The sequence below is a fragment of the Schistocerca serialis genome, chromosome 6 (genome assembly GCF_023864345.2).
Source record: "Schistocerca serialis cubense isolate TAMUIC-IGC-003099 chromosome 6, iqSchSeri2.2, whole genome shotgun sequence".
Lineage (NCBI taxonomy): Eukaryota > Metazoa > Arthropoda > Insecta > Orthoptera > Acrididae > Schistocerca > Schistocerca serialis.
The window spans coordinates 353,056,900-353,073,498 of NC_064643.1; positions in this window are offsets into that span (position 1 = coordinate 353,056,900).

The window sequence follows — 16,599 nt, forward strand, 5'->3', positions numbered from 1 at the left end:
ATATTCAAATCAGGCAACGCAAGACCATTTCACGAACAAGACGTGTATACTCAGTGAGATACGATTTGGTATGGGATTCTGGCAAGGGTTTAATCGGTAGTTTCTTTTTTGAAGATGAACAAGGAGAGGCTGTTACTGTCAATGGAATTCGTTATCGCGCGATGCTCACTGCTTTTCTTTGGCCCCATTTGGGTGAACGGAACATCGGTTCATTGTTCCAACACAAGAAGCAACTTGTCACACTACAGAAGACAAAATTGCTCTCTTGCAAAAGAAGTTTGCGGACAGATGACTCTAGTTACGAGTAGACCAAACCTAACTTGATCTTGTTACCTGACGCCTATTGAATTTTACCTATGAGGCTACACTAAATACAACTTAGCCATAATGAACCCCGTAATCTGTTGGAACGCAAGCAAAAATTTGCTGTGCCTCGACGAAGTCCGTGGGAAACTGTGTGAGCAGGTGACGGTTAATTTCACCAACCGAGCGAGTGCGTGTAGGGCTAGTAGGAAGAAGGAGGGGGGGAGGAAGGAGGGGGGATAGTGAGGGTTATATGTCTCATATTGCCTTTCGGATTAAACCTCAACATTTCCTGAAGTAAATGGCGTATTTTGTTCTTTCAAATAAATAAATTCGATTTATAGTACCTTCAAATCCGGAATTCTTTTTGAGACACCATTAAGAGGGTATGTGGCTTCTCTAAGTCCCTAATTCAGTAGTAGTCAAACTTCGGCCCACGGGCCGCATGTGGCCCCAATCAAGTAATCGTGCGGTCTGTAGTTCTTAGCCGCGTTTCGTAACAATATGCAATTCAGCAACTACGAGCCGAATCCGAAAATGTTAGTTAACGTTAAGAGCATCTTAAGAGCATAGTTTTCTGTTCAGAAAAACAGATGTGCTTCATTTTATTTGACCTTTGTCTAGGTCCAGGGGTAGACTCTTTGATTCATAATCAAAACGTCTTCGGTCTCGGGTTCGATCCCCGCCACTGCCTAAAGTTTGATAAATAATCAGCATTGACGGCCGAAGACTTCCGGCATAAGAAGTTAGCCTCATTCTGCCAACGGCCTTGTCAAAGAGGGCGGAGGAGCGGATGGAGGTTCAGGGCACTCTCTTGTCCTAGGGGTGGGAAATTGCCCCTAAAGGCGGAAGAATCAGCAATGATCAACGACATGAGGATGCAGAAGGCAATGGAAACCACTGCATTACAGACACGTAACGTGTATCCACAGGACATGTGGCCTGTAATTGAAGAAGTGTCATGATGATCTCACCATTGGCAAAAGATTCCGGAATAGTTCCCCATTCGGATCTCCGGGAGGGGACTGCCAAGGGGGAGGTTACCATGAGAAAAATATTGAATAATCTACGAAAGGATAACGTTCTACGAGTCGGGGCGTGGAATGTCAGAAGCCTGAACGTGATAGGGAAACTAGAAAATCTGAAAAGGGAAATGCAAAGGCTCAATCTAGGTATAGTAGGGATCAGTGAAGTGAAGTGGAAGGAAGACAATGATTTCTGGTCAGATGAGTATCGGGTAATATCAACAACAGCAGAAAATGGTATAACAGGTGTAGGATTCGTTATGAATAGGGAGGTAGGGCAGAGGGTGTGTTACTGTGAACAGTTCAGTGACCGGGTTGTTCTAATCAGAATCGACAGCAGACCAACACCGACAACGACAGTTCAGGTATACATGCCGACGTCGCAAGCTGAAGATGAACGGATAGAGAAAGTGTATGAGGATATTGAAAGGTTAATGCAGTATGTAAAGGGGGACAAAAATCTAATAGTCATGGGCGACTGGAATGCAGTTGTAGGGGAAGGAGTAGAAGAAAAGGTTACAGGAGAATATGGGCTTGGGACAAGGAATGAAAGAGGAGAAAGACTAATTCAGTTCTGTAACAAGTTTCAGCTAGTAATAGCGAATACCCTGTTCAAGAATCACAAGAGGAGGAGGTATACTTGGAAAAGGCCGGCAGATACAGGAAGATTTCAATTAGATTACATCAAGGTCAGACAGAGACTCCGACATAAGATACTGGATTGTAAGGCGTACCCAGGGTGCAGATATAGACTCAGATCACAATATAGTAGTGATGAAGAGTAGGCTGAAGTTCAAGACATTAGTCAGGAAGAATCATTACGCAAAGAAATGGGATACGGAAGTACTAAGGAATGACGAGATACGTATGAAGTTCTCTAACACTATAGATACAGCAATAAGGAATAGCGCAGTAGGCAGTACAGTTGAAGAGGAATGGACATCTCTAAAAAGGGCCATCACAGAAGTTGGGAAGGAAAACATAGGTACAAAGAAGGTAGCTGCGAAGACACTACGGGTAACAGAAGAAATACTTGAGTTGATTGATGAACGGAGGAAGTACAAATATGTTCCGGGAAAATCAGGAATACAGAAATACAAGTCGCTGAGGAATGAAATGAACAGGAAGTGCAGGGAAGCTAAGACGAAATGGCTGCAGGAAAAATGTGAAGACATCGAAAAAGGTATGACTGTCGGAAGGACAGACTCAGCATACAGGAAAGTGAAAACTACCTTTGGTGACATTAAAAGCAACGGTGGTAACATTAAGAGTGCAACGGGAATTCCACTGTTAGGAGAGCAGATAGGAGAAAAGAATACACTGAAAGCCTCTATGAGGGTGAAGATTTGTCTGATGTCATAGAAGAACAAACAGGAGTCGATTTAGAAGAGATAGGGGATCCAGTATTAGAATCGGAATTTAAAAGAGCTTTGGAGGACTTACGGTCAAATAAGGCAGAAGGGATAGATAACATTCCATCAGAATTTCTAAAATCATTGGGGGAAGTGACAACAAAACGACTATTCACGTTGGTGTGTAGAATATATGAGTCTGGCGATATACCATCTGACTTTCGGAAAAGCATCAGCCACACAATTCCGAAGACGGCAAGAGCTGACAAGTGCGAGAATTATCGCACAATCAGCTTAACAGCTCATGCGCTAGGTGACGATCAGTTTGGCTTTAGGAAAAGTAAAGGGACGAGAGAAGCAATTCTGACGTTACGGCTAATAATGGAAGCAAGGCTAAAGAAAAATCAAGACACTTTCATAGGATTTGTCGACCTGGAAAAAGCGTTCGACAGTATAAAATGGTGCAAGCTGTTCGAGATTGTGAAAAAAGTAGGGGTAAGCTATAGGGAGAGACGAGTCATATACAATATGTACAACAACCAAGAGGGAATAATAAGAGTGGACGATCAAGAACAAAGTGCTCGTATTAAGAAGGGTGTAAGACAAGGCTGTAGCCTTTCGCCCCTACTCTTCAATCTGTACATCGAGGAAGCAATGATGGAAATAAAAGAAAGGTTCAAGAGTGGAATTAAAATACAAGGTGAAAGGATATCAATGATATGATTCGCTGACACATTGCTAAAGTAAAGGAGAAATACATGATCTGAAGAACGGAATGAACAGTCTAATGAGTACACAGTATGGTTTGAGAGTTAATCGGAGAAAGACGAAGGTAATGAGAAGTAGGAGAAATGAGAACAGCGAGAAACTGAACATCAGGATTGATGGTCACGAAGTCAATGGAGTTAAGGAATTCTGCTACCTAGGCAGTAAAATAACCAATGACGGACGGAGCAAGGAGGACATCAAAAGCAGACTCGCTATGGCAAAAAAGGCATTTCTGACCAAGAGAAGTCTACTAATATCAAATACCAGCCTTAATTTGCGGAAGAAATTTCTGAGGATGTACGTCTGGAGCACAGCATTGTATGGTAGTGAAACATGGACTGTGGGAAAACCGGAACAGAAGAGAATCGAAGAATTTGAGATGTGGTGCTATAGACGAATGTTAAAAATTAGGTGGACTGATAAGGTAAGGAATGAGGAGGTTCTACGCAGAATCGGAGAGGAAAGGAATATGTGGAAAACACTGATAAGGAGAAGGGACAGGATGATAGGACATCTGCTAAGACATGAGGGAATGACTTCCATGATACTAGAGGGAGCTGTAGAGGGCAAAAACTGTAGAGGAAGACAGAGATTGGAATATGTGAAGCAAATAATTGAGGGCGTAGGTTGCAAGTGTTACTCTGAGATGAAGAGGTTAGCACAGGGAAGGAATTTGTGGCGGGCCGCATCAAACCAGTCAGTAGACTGATAACCAAAAAAAAAACGTTCGGCCATAAGTTAAGCTGGTCGCTTATCTCCGATGCAAAGCAGAAAGTAGCCTGGTCACTCCGTGTTTAGAGGATGTTTGCCTCCTGGTGCTGACAGTTCATCGGCGTACATTTTCCGTACCAATCAGATGACTTGGTACAAATTTCGAACGCAAGTAACATGGATTCGTAAAAAGGCATATAGAGGCGGTCATCTTCAAATACTAAGACGTATGAAATTAAATTAAGGTTGCTGTAATACAACGCAGCGAGTAGCAGAAAAGCAACATTCAAAGCAATTGGTAAACATTCGTGATCGCTTCTCACATTGCATAATGCATTTAAAATTAAGTACAATTTATGATCTAACGCTTTGACTGCCAATCCCGTTATCGGCGGAACGCGACACTTCTGTAGACTACATCCCGACTTGCAACTCGATAAAATTTCTTCCGCCTATAAACATGAAAACAAGTGTACTAAGTTGACAAAAGTCATGGGATAGCGATGTGTATACACAGAGGGTGGTTCTACGGAGTGCACAGAGTATAAGACGGCAGCGCATTGGTGGGACTGTCATGTCTATGCAGGTGACTCATGTGAAGAGGCTTCAGACATGATTATGGCCGGACACCGGGGATTATTTGACTTGGAACGCGGAATGGTAGTTGGAGTTGGACGCATGGGACATTTCATTCCGGGAATCATTAGGGAATGTAGTATTCCGAGATCCACAGTGTCAGGAGTGCGCCGACAAAACCAGATTTCAAGCTTTACTCTTCACCTTAATCTTCACTTAACGACCGAGAGCACCGGCGTTTGCATAGTGTTGTCAGTGCTAACAGACGAGCAACATCTCGTGAAATTACCGCAGAAATTAATTTGGGGCGTACGACAAGGTATCCGATGGGACTGTGTGGCGACATTTGGCGTTAGCAGGCAATGGCAGCAGACGACCGACGCGAGTGCTCCGGCTAAGAGCATGACACCGGTTGCAGTGCCTCTCGTGGGCTCGTAACCATTTCAGTTGGACCCTAGACGATTGGAAAATCGTAGCCTGATGATATGAGTCCCTACTTCAGATGGCAAGAGCTGATGGTAGACTTCGAGTATGCCGCACACCCCACGAAGCCATGAACCCAAGTTGTCAACAAGGCACTGTGCAAACTGATGGTGGTTTCATAGTGACGTTTGCTGTGTTTGCATGGAATGGACTGCGTCTTTTGGTCCACCTGAATCTATAACTGGAAATGGCTGCTTTAAGACAATTTTTAGCCATTTACTAACTTCACGTCCCCAAACAAGGATGCAGTTTTTATGGATGACAATGTGCCATGTTACAGGGTCACAATTGATCGCGATTAGTATGAAGAACATTCTGGACAATTCGAGGGAATGGTTTCTCATCCATCGAAAATTTATGGAACGTAATCAAGAGGTCAGTTTGTACACAAAATATTGCACAGGCAACACTTTCGCAATTAAGGACAGCTGTAGAGGCAGCATGGCTCAATATTTCTGCACGGGACTTCCAACTTGAGTTGGACTTGTCGAGTCCACCCCACGTCGAGTTGCTGCACCACACCAGCAAAAGGAGGTCCGACACGATATTGGAAGGTATTCCATGACTTTCGCACCACTGTGTGCACTGAAGAGCTCGATCGGTCTACATTGTGTTGGGAGGAACACGTAGTTTCTGAAACAGTCATTCGTTGTATGAACTCCAACTGCTGGCGAGCTATAGCTTTCAGTACACAAAGAAACGGAAGACATGGTTTCACGTTGTCTTACGGACTACGAGATTTGCGTAAAATGGAGCAACATATTGTTCACAATGAGTGTGGTGATTATAATGATACAATTTAGACGATGGTCATGACTTTGTGCAAGAAGAAGTGTGTCAAACTTAAAGTAAGTATTCCTCATTTTGATTTTGTAGAAGTTTGATGAAACATTGCGTTCTTTTCTGATGTTTCTTCAGTGTAAAGCCATGAAACACCACAAGAAAGGATCCTACATACCACTGCAGCGAGTACAAACCACACATGTGGATGAAGCCTTGTTTCAACGGATATTACGCAGAAATACTATAACATGTGAAAGAAATGCTTAACAATTTATATATGTAACCAGAAGAGGTAGTTTCAGATTTTCATAAGAGTTTAGCGCCACAGTTAAATTTAGGGTAGTGTTGTTTACAAAAAGTATAGAAAAGCCACAGAAATCACACGCCTTCTAAAAAACTTCTTGCGAGGACGGCAGTCAAAGTGTTAATCAATCAGCAATTCACACAGACAACAAAACATCACTAAGCAATTACTGTGCCTCGACTATGAGGTCACTTTGCTGCCGGCCGTCTGAAATGGAGAATTGTCGACATGAAATGTTTCGAATTGTGCCTTTCAATACTTAATGGTAAGCGGTGAATTTATCGCGCCCCTACTATAGCTACTCTATTGGGGGCTCATACCTTACCAGTTTATGTAGGCTACCAATTAATAAAAAGATCGGTATACATGTCAACGTAGGTACCGTCCCACATTGTCAGTGTTAGCTCTTGAGCAAAAACGTTTGACAGTTACTGCGCTAATTTAATTGCGCGTGTAGGGGATTTTCAGGTCAAGTACATGATTTATTTCTAACCCAACAGTGTATGGTATGAGCCATATGGTTCTCATAAGTAACTGTTTTAAATGAGGTATAAACATCGCAGTACATCAGCTGTTATTAAGAACGTTTTGGTTGACAACATGAAGTTTTACACGAAGGTCGGCGTTTTTTACTTTAACAGAAGACAGATGAATGATCACCATGACACAACACAAGCAAATTTTTGGGTCGTTAATCTTTTGACCCTTGTGCCAATGGTTTCGTCTCAGGGTAGCACTAGCACTCTCCCTACACAATTATTTGTCGTATATATTCCAATCTCTGGATTCTCCTACACATTTTCCCTCTGTAGCTCCCACCAGTACCATGGAAATTATTCTTTGATGCCTTGACATTCATCATTCTGTACATGCTTCTTTTATATATGTTAATTTCCACTTAACCATCAGTCTATTATTCTCTTCTACTCATTCCATAGAATTCTGTTTTCCAAACTAACAAAAAATGGTTCAAAAGGCTCTGAGCACTTAACATCTGTGGTCATCAGTCCCCTAGAACTTAGAACTACTTAAACCTAACTAACCTAAGGACATCACACACATTCATGCCCGAGGCACAGGATTTGAACCTGCGACCGCAGCGGTCACGCGGTTCCAGACTGTAGCGCCTAGAAGCGCACGGCAACACCGGCTGGCCCAAACGAACACTTCCAGAAATTTCTTCCTAAAACAAGGGCATATTTATAGTATTATTTGTTTTATTTTGGTGAGGAATTCTCTACTTGTCTGTACTACTTGGTGATTTCGTTCTCCTAGTTTTAGCAATAGTAGTATAGGTCCTTTCTTCTCTCCTAAATCCTTAAGCTCAATTTAAAAACTAGTGTGCATCTATACGCAATACACCTTTACAACACAACGCACGAGTAATTAGGACGGGGGATGACGGCAAGAATTTGAACACAGTAGAAGAACTGGAAAATAATTTATATGATGGACATGGTTCCAGAGAGGCAAAACTCGAACGTAAAATTAGACTGTCCCACTACATGACTACCAATGAGGATTGTAAGGAATGAATTTGACCTTCACTCTGTATACAGCAGGGAATAGATGTGGCAATTTTAAGTTGCATGACGCACTGCTTAAGATACTGCGGAACACGCCATAACAGAATAAAGTAAGACTACTATAAACATCAGTACATCATCTAAAGTAGCTAAAAAATATGAGGAGGAAAGGAAATAGAAAAAGAAAACTGCAGTTTCTGCATGTATGTTAATAAAAGCAGTATTTACTGGTTTACTTGTTTTCTGTCTTCTTGGAAAGTAATTGACAGATCATTCCACATAAAACGTAGCTAGTAAACGCTACAGCTGTGATAGACCTCTATACATCTCTGAAACTTTGCTTGTTGACTTTTAGTCCTATTCCATCTTGCCTCTGTGGAGAAGCAGTAGTGGAACGCAAGAGATAGAGAGGGAAGAAAAACATCCCGCAGAAGTTGAAGCAAATGTGTCTCTCCGTTACTGGGGCCGTCTTCTGCAACTTCAGACTTGATTTGTAAACGTAGCTCCGTACGCCTGCAGCTATTCTTTGGCCATTAACCACCAAGTGTTCAGTATAGGACACTTCCTCATACATTACATGTGGCGCTTTACCAGTCAGTTAATGTTGTAACCTCACACTATGAATAATTGGTCAAGTGGCAGAAGAACAAAGCTTGTTGAATACGTAGAAAACCTGGTTCAGGTAATTATTGAGTTATTATCGCTGTTGTACTAATTTCTAACTAGTAACAGAAGTGAATGGAAATAAAGCGATATATATTTAGCTCCAAACCACATAAACCACCAGAATAACTAAAATTTCTAAAAATATGTGATTATTTGAACTGTACTTAAACAATAGTAAAAATTCCATAATACCATTTAAAAATGTATGCAAGTAAACTATGAACGCCACGAAAGAACTTCTGAATATCTGTCGCAATAGCATTTGCTAACCAAAAAGACCAACCCCTTTAATCGTGCTCCAACATTAAACTTCACAATACATTATGGTAACTAAAATCGGGGTGTCACCTACGATAAAAGGCAGTCTCGAAGAAGAAAGTTACGGAAGCGCTGCGTTAAATATAAATATTTGGGAGACAGGTTTACTGTTTAGCAAAATCTTCCTACGAGGACACTCTCTGTGGAAAAAGAAAATTAAGCTACAGAAACAAAAAGAACGTCCTGCTCTATGTTTGTGGGAGCTGATCAATAAGGGAATGAAGCAAATGAAGGGACTTTGAGATCTGAGTCATAGAATTTCCAGATTGCAGGAGAACTTGTAAAATTTGTTAGAGGTGTATAGGCTAAGAGTTATTTGGCAATAACACACCAAGAGTGAAAGTAACAAAGACTTACGGCGACTTCAGGTAAAAGGTAATAGACACAGCACGTGCGATTATGAAATGCTCTAGCTTCGTTACGAATCGGCAAGAGGGTAAAAACTTACCATCCGCAATAATTTATAGCGGAACAACGGGAAGGACCTTTCCTTTTATTTACAATTAGTCATTGCAAAATGGAGAGCAGATACAGTTATGAACATACTGAGAATGTATGAAAACTTGTGAAAGCAGCTACTGATCTGTAGTGATGCATTTCTTAAAGTATACAAAGTCACGGTTCCTCCTGTGAGAAAATTTCCTTCAGTATCGGAAACGCAATAGCTTATAAGCTTGTAGTTGAGAAGAATATGGTCCGGGAAGAAACAAAAACGATTAAGAAGGAATGTACTGGCAGTTTATTCATAGAATTTAACTAATTACAGCTAGATGTTCTCTTCAGAAATTGCGAGATCAGAGGGAAATTCGAAACTGACGTGGATATCAGTCACGGCTGATGAACCAAATTGTGGACTGGAGGGCATTTCCACGTGCATATACTGAATCGGATAATAGCGTGCAAGTACTGAGCAGCAGACAGAGATATAAATCAGTAGAGGGATCAAGGGAGAATTCCACCACTGTAATAATACAAATATTAATGGAGATGAGTACAAAAGTTAATCGTGGAGCGAACATAGGTGGACAGAATTGCACACAAATGACTGCTTACAAGGTATGCTGATATTAAGTTGTATATGTGAATGCCCACTAAATAATTTGTATTCTACATTTTTCGATCTTTTCTGTGGCAAAAGGATTTAGCAATGAATTGCGAAAGCAAAGGTTCAATTGCTTATTGTGTCTACTGCAACTTTCGTTCTTATAAGTCATCTTAGAGCGGTAACGCTAGGTCAAATTCCATTTGGTGGGTAATTCCTCACCTTTATCTGTAAGAATGAAACTTAAATTATCAGATAGCACTTTGTAATTTCCGGATTATTTCATCTTTAACTTAGATTTATCACTTTCACCTGCCGTCTGTGTACTTGTCCAGTCACTTCAGTGCGGTATGGTGCAATGAGTCACACTGCCAAGATATTAAAATTCCGTTTCAGATTATGATACAGTAAGCAAACGATCTAAGTATAATTTTGTTGATAACGTGTGAGAAAACAGAGCGAGATGTCACCTGCCACGTTTTCCGTTCTCTTCATCTCAAAGAAAATTCTAATCCCAATTTTTAAGTTTTTCGTGTGTGATTATCCCTGCCTTTCCCTACAATTTTCACTGTCTACGGCTTCCGCTAGAACCATGGATGTAAATCACTGATCTTTTAACTTTATTGTGTCCCTTCTTATAGGAATAGTTTTCAACATTCATTACCTCACCGAAGAATATTTTTCCCTCATTAGGCCATTTAATATTCAGCATCCTTCTGTAATAGCACACAATAAACGCTTCGATTCTTTTTTTTTTCGAGTAATTCACGTATTTGAGTGTAGAGTGTAGGTCACCATTTATGTCCGAGCCACTGTCATACCCGATAAGCTGTATCTTCTACTCCACCTCTAACCCATTACACTATATAGAAATACAATTTACAGAATATTTGTAGAGCATGTTCACTGCACGTGTAACACATGTGTAGGTATTATTCTGTGTCTCAGTTGTGTTATGGCTGGAAAACATCATGTTTCCTACCTGTCCGCCATAAATTTCATTGATTTTGCACATATCCACAAGCTACGACAATCAGTTCGATGGATCTTGATGATGACTTCATTTAACAAAGCTTAATTACGCACAGAATTGTTGTAATTGATAGTGGGTTAAGGCCGAAGCCATGATAGTAATATAAAATGAAATTGTACAGTCATATGGCCGAAATATCGTTCAAACAATGTTCTATAAGTCCTTCCAATGTCTCTAACGCCATGTCCTCTTTCTCACTTTCCACATCCGTTTACCTTTCGCCATTTGAATCTTCTGCAACCTCAACTAACTCCCTCTCCCGGACAATGAGATCCGACCCAATATAATCCCTCCTACAATCTTTAACTTTCTCCACCTATCCTATTCCTTTTTTCCTTATCGCTCTCCATCCATGCCCATCCCACTCTTGATACCACTGCCCTACCAAAACATGAAACTTCTCTTCGCCCTTGTCTTTCCCACATGCAGTATTGTCACTATCCCCCACAAAACCTACCTTCATCAATACACAGTTTCCTAGCTAACTGAGCGCTATCTTCCCTAAGTACACCTCTCAACCCTACGTAACAGATCTTTTCCAGAAATCCTCCTCTATCTGTGCAGGTCCTTCATACATGAAATAAAAATGCAGTGTTCTTCTTAGAAGAATTTAACCGTTCTGTATTGTGTTATTAATCCCAACGTTACCAAAATAACTTTTGTTACATTTAATACCAACGAGGGGAGACTCGGAGGCCCACAAAGAAAGTGGCAATTTACTTTGTCTTAATGCAAGTTTAATTACTTCAGATACCACTGAAACATTTAAAACTGATTGGACATTATTTTTGTATACTGGATAAAAAAAATTAATTTATAATTGGAACAGAATCAACAAATCATAAAATTCTATTTGTATATTTTTCCAGTAACGTTTATAATTGTGTTCGCTTATAAAAAACAACAATTTAATTTCAGTCCTCTATATGAAGCAATTAGATTGTACGGCCTCATTCTGAAACATATTTTCAAATGTCACTGATTGCTGTATTTTCCATAGACGTATTTGCGGCACTGAGAGCAGATAGCAGTTGACTTTCCAACCCTATTGTACCTGTCTTTTTAGATGCAGCTTCTTGGCAGATTAGGTCACACTGTCCACTCGTTTCTGGCCCTGATGTTGATGGTGAAGGTTGCAGGGTTAAGCTGTTAAGCAATGCCTTCCATCGTCTTTATTTGTGGAATCGGAAGCCCGTATAAATTTCGGGTCTATTTATCTACATGAGGCCTTATTAGTTGAGGACCTAAGTTAACGAGAAAATCTGTGATTTAACAAACTATTTTTCCAATTTCAAAAATTGAGAAGCAAGACTGAACACGCATTACCGCTTGTGCATCAATGTGTAGAGGAGGGACACAGGCCATGTTCTTGTTCGTTTCTTCGTGCTATAATGTCTTGCCACTTGGTCTGTTGTGTCCATACCTCCCTTTACAAAATTATTAAATTTATTTACGTTAGTCTTTTTTGAAACTCCTTTAATCACCCTTCTGAGTGATAAGTCGAAAGTATCAACTGTATCCTTTGATTTCTCACGGACTAGAGTTGATGCGAGAGTAGCTGGTGACTTCTGTGTGACTGTGAGTGTACGCAAAGAAGGATGAACGTACACTGCGACCGGTTATACTCTTCAGCTACACTATGTTTTTAAAACTAGTTCGTGGAGCCCTCCACCAGTAAAGCTGAAATTCAGTTTGCTGTTCGCCCACCCTTAGCCTTGAAGACAGCTTTCACTCTAGCAGGCATACGTTCAATCAGGTGCTGGAAGGTTTCTTGGGGAATGGGAGCCAATTCGTCACGGAGTGCTGCTCTGAGGAGAGGTATCGATGTCGGTCGGTGAAGACTGGCACGAAGTCGGCGTTGCAAAACATCCCAAAGGTGTTCTATAGGATTTAAGTCAGGACTCTGTGCAGGCCAGTCCATTACAGGTATGTTATTGTCATGTAACTACTCCGCCTCAGGCCGTGCTTTATAAAAAGGTGCTCCAACGTGTTGAAAGATGCAATCGCAGTCCCTGAATAGCTCTTCTACAGTGGGAAGCAAGAAGGTGCTTAAAATATCAATTTAGGCTTGGGCTGCGATAGTGCCGCGCAAAGCAACACCACCGCCTCCGAAGTTTACTGTTGGCATGTTGTGTCTAGACAAGACAGCCTAGACACAATGAGAGGAAGCCGAAAGGCACGCGCTAAGCCAAAGCAGGGTGCGTGAGGTCTGAAACAGGATACGTAATGAATGCTATAAAAAAAAGTACGTAGCTTCTGGAATACTTAACTTTAATCCATCCTTTTGGTACATTTGGAGATTGTGGCGATACAAGTGAGACTCTTTAGATACATGCAATGTTACTAATGGCGCCTTGCTAGGTCGTAGCCATTGACTTAGCTGAAGTCTATTCTAACTATCTGCTCGGCAAAGGAGCGAGGCTTCGTCAGTGTAGTCGCTAGCTACGTCGTCCGTACAACTGGGGCGAGTGCTATTCCGTATCTCGAGACCTGCCTTGTGGTGGCGCTCGGTCTGCAATCCCTGACAGTGGCGACACGCGGGTCCGACATGTACTAATGGACCGCGGCCGATTTAAAGCTACCACCTAACAAGTGTGGTGTCTGGCGGTGACCCCACATTCCTCCCCCGCAAATCGGTGAACGGTCGTGTTATAAGGCTTCCGTCCGCCGTGGGCAGGACCCCATGTTGACGTATGCGATGAGGTGGGGAGCCTAACAACAGGCGAGGCTGTGCCACCCGCACCCGGCCATTCGGTCCAAGGGGATCTAGGAAACGCCTGAAAACCTAGTCCAGGGTGAACATCAACATGCGGTGTATGCGCCCGTAAAGAGACAGGAGGGGCCGAAGGGTCGACCTCCATTGCGTCGGGGTATCCGACGCGCGATGACGTCATGTGGTCCGGAGCGGGCAAGAGTTCCATGGTGGAGGACAGCTGGTCACGGGAAGCGATCGGCGGCGCGTGACCCAGGGAGGCGCTTGGCGGCTGCAGCGAAGCGTCCACTGCGGGCGGCGCCGGCTGGAGGACAGGCGGCGGCGGCGGCGGCGGATGCGGCAGCGGCGCGTCGCCATGGGGCAAAATGGAAGGCAGCGTCGGTAACACCTGGGGATGAGTCGAGCCAGTGGATGGGTCCCCAGGGCGCTGACCGGACGGCACCGTCGCTGAAAGCAGACGGGGAGCGGCAGAACCCGTGCGACGACAGAGGCGCAGCTGATTGAGATGCCGACGCACCTCACGAGAGGCCCCCAAAACCAAATACATCGCGCGGCCGAGGCAGCGAAGAATGCGCCCTGCGAGCCAACGCCGTGAACCGCGATAGTTGCGATAGAATACAACGTCGCCTGGAGCAAAAGCAGAAGTCTGCCGCTGCACAGGAACCTGATGTGGCGGGTGCAGCAAAGACATCAAGGTTCGATGAGGACGACCGTGGAGCAACTCAGCCGGCGAGCGACCATCTCGGGGCTGAGAGCGATACGATGACAAAAAGAGCAACAACGCGTCCTCCCGAGAATGCGACTCTTGCAACTTCAACATCTGTGACTTGAAAGTCCGGACCAATCGTTCAGCGGCACCGTTTGACTGAGGCGAAAATGGCGCGGATGTCAGATGTTGAATACCATTGGCCTGGCAGAATCACTGAAATTCTGCGGACATGAATTGTGGGCCACTGTCGGAAACAATAGTCTGCGGAAGACCTTCAATGCAAAAGATAGCAGACAACGCTCGGATGGTGGCAGAGGACGTCGTGGAAGACATCCGGACAACAAAAGGAAAATTACTGAAGGCATCTACCAGAACCAACCATCGAGCATTCCAGAATGGACCAGCAAAATCGATATGCAAGCGTTGCCAAGGGGAAGTGGCTTTCGGCCATGCAAAGACTTTCCGCGGCGGTGCGGATTGTGGTTCGGCACACGCCATGCAAGAAGAACACATATTCGTAATCGCAGCATCGATTCCGACCCAAGTACAGTGCTGACGAGCAAGTTGTTTCGTTCGCACTATACCCCAATGTCCTTGGTGAAGAAGCCGTAAAACAGAGGACAGTAACGAACGTGGGACCACGACTCTGGACTGATCATCATCAGAACGCAACACCAAAACACCATGTTGAACAAAAAGTCTCTCCTTGTGAGCAAAAAATCGGCATACCAACGGATCCGCGATCCGAGACTTTGACAAAGGCCATTGCGTAGCAACAAAACGCAAAACGGTAGCAAGGACCGGGTCAGCAGCTGTGGCTGTAGTTACACGACGAAAATCAATCGGAACTTAGTAACACCAAACACGAGAGCCAAAGCTTCTTTCTCCATCTGTGAATAATCTCTTTGCGCAGACGAGAGCAATTTGGACGCAAAGGCAATAGGTCGATCATGCGACCCATCTTTGTGCGCAAGCACAGCACCGATCCCGAAATCCGATGCATCTACCATCAACAAAAGGGGTTTCTGGGGATCGAATGGCGTAAGGCAAGTATTAGAAAGCAACGCCGATTTAACTGGCGAAAGGCGCGTTCGCATTCCGTCGTCCAGACGAACGGAACACCTGTACGGCGTAAGCGATGAAGCGGAGCTGAAATGGAAGAGGCATTGCGCAGAAAGCGATGATAATAGTTGATTGTTCCCAGCACACTCTGTAGCTGCTTCAAATTCTGCGGCGAAGGCAAGTCTTGTATGGCACGGAGGTGCTCTGGACTCGGATGAATGCCTTGGGCATTGATCACATGTCCCAAATATGGCAAGTCCCGAACAAAAAACATACATTTGTCCTTCCACAAGCGAAGACCATTTTGTCGCAATACCTGAAATAATGTTCTTAGATGTGCTAAATGTTCGTCGGCTGTCCTTCCGGAGATCACAATATCGTCCAGATAGTTTGCAGCAGTAGGGACCGACGCACAAACAGTTTGTAAGTATTGCTGAAACAATGCAGGGGCGGATGCAGGGGCGGATGCACACCCGAATGGCAGTCTTTTGAATCGGTACAAACCAAGATGCGTGTTAACCACCAAGACGCGCTGGGATTCGGCGTCCACTGGGATTTGCGAGTACGCATCTGCTAGGTCCAACTTCGAAAAGTATTTACTTAGGCACAGTTCATCAAAAAGGTCTTCCGGGCGGGGTAAGGGAAAAGTTGAAATCACAAGTTGTGGATTCACTGTTGCCTTGAAGTCCACACAAAGTCTCAGTTTTCCGGAAGGTTTGGGCAAAATTACTAAGGGTGAGGCCCAGAGAGAAGCTGGCACACGTTCAATTACACCTTGTGATTCTAAATCGAGTAATGTCCTTGCGATCTCATAACGCAATGCTTGAGGAACATTGCGCGCTCTGAAAAATTTCGGTTGCGCATTGACTTTCAGTTCCAAATGTGCCTCATAGTTCTTAGCGCAACCAAGGCCCGGTGCAAAAATGTCTGCAAATTCTTCACATAGCCGAGAAACACTGTCTGAAGGCACAGTCGGATTCACAGATAGGACCTGATTTACTATAGACATGTTAAACAATTGAAATAAATCTAAACCAAACATGTTCACTGCAGAAGAAGAACGAAGAACGTAAAATGACACAAGTTTTGTTTGTCCCTTATATGTTGCAAGAAGGCTGCACTGTCCTAACACAGGGATATTCTGACCTGAATAACCATTTAACTGAACATTTGCGGCACGCAACGGAGGTTTGCCCAGTTGTTTGTACGTGTCGTGATTGATCAA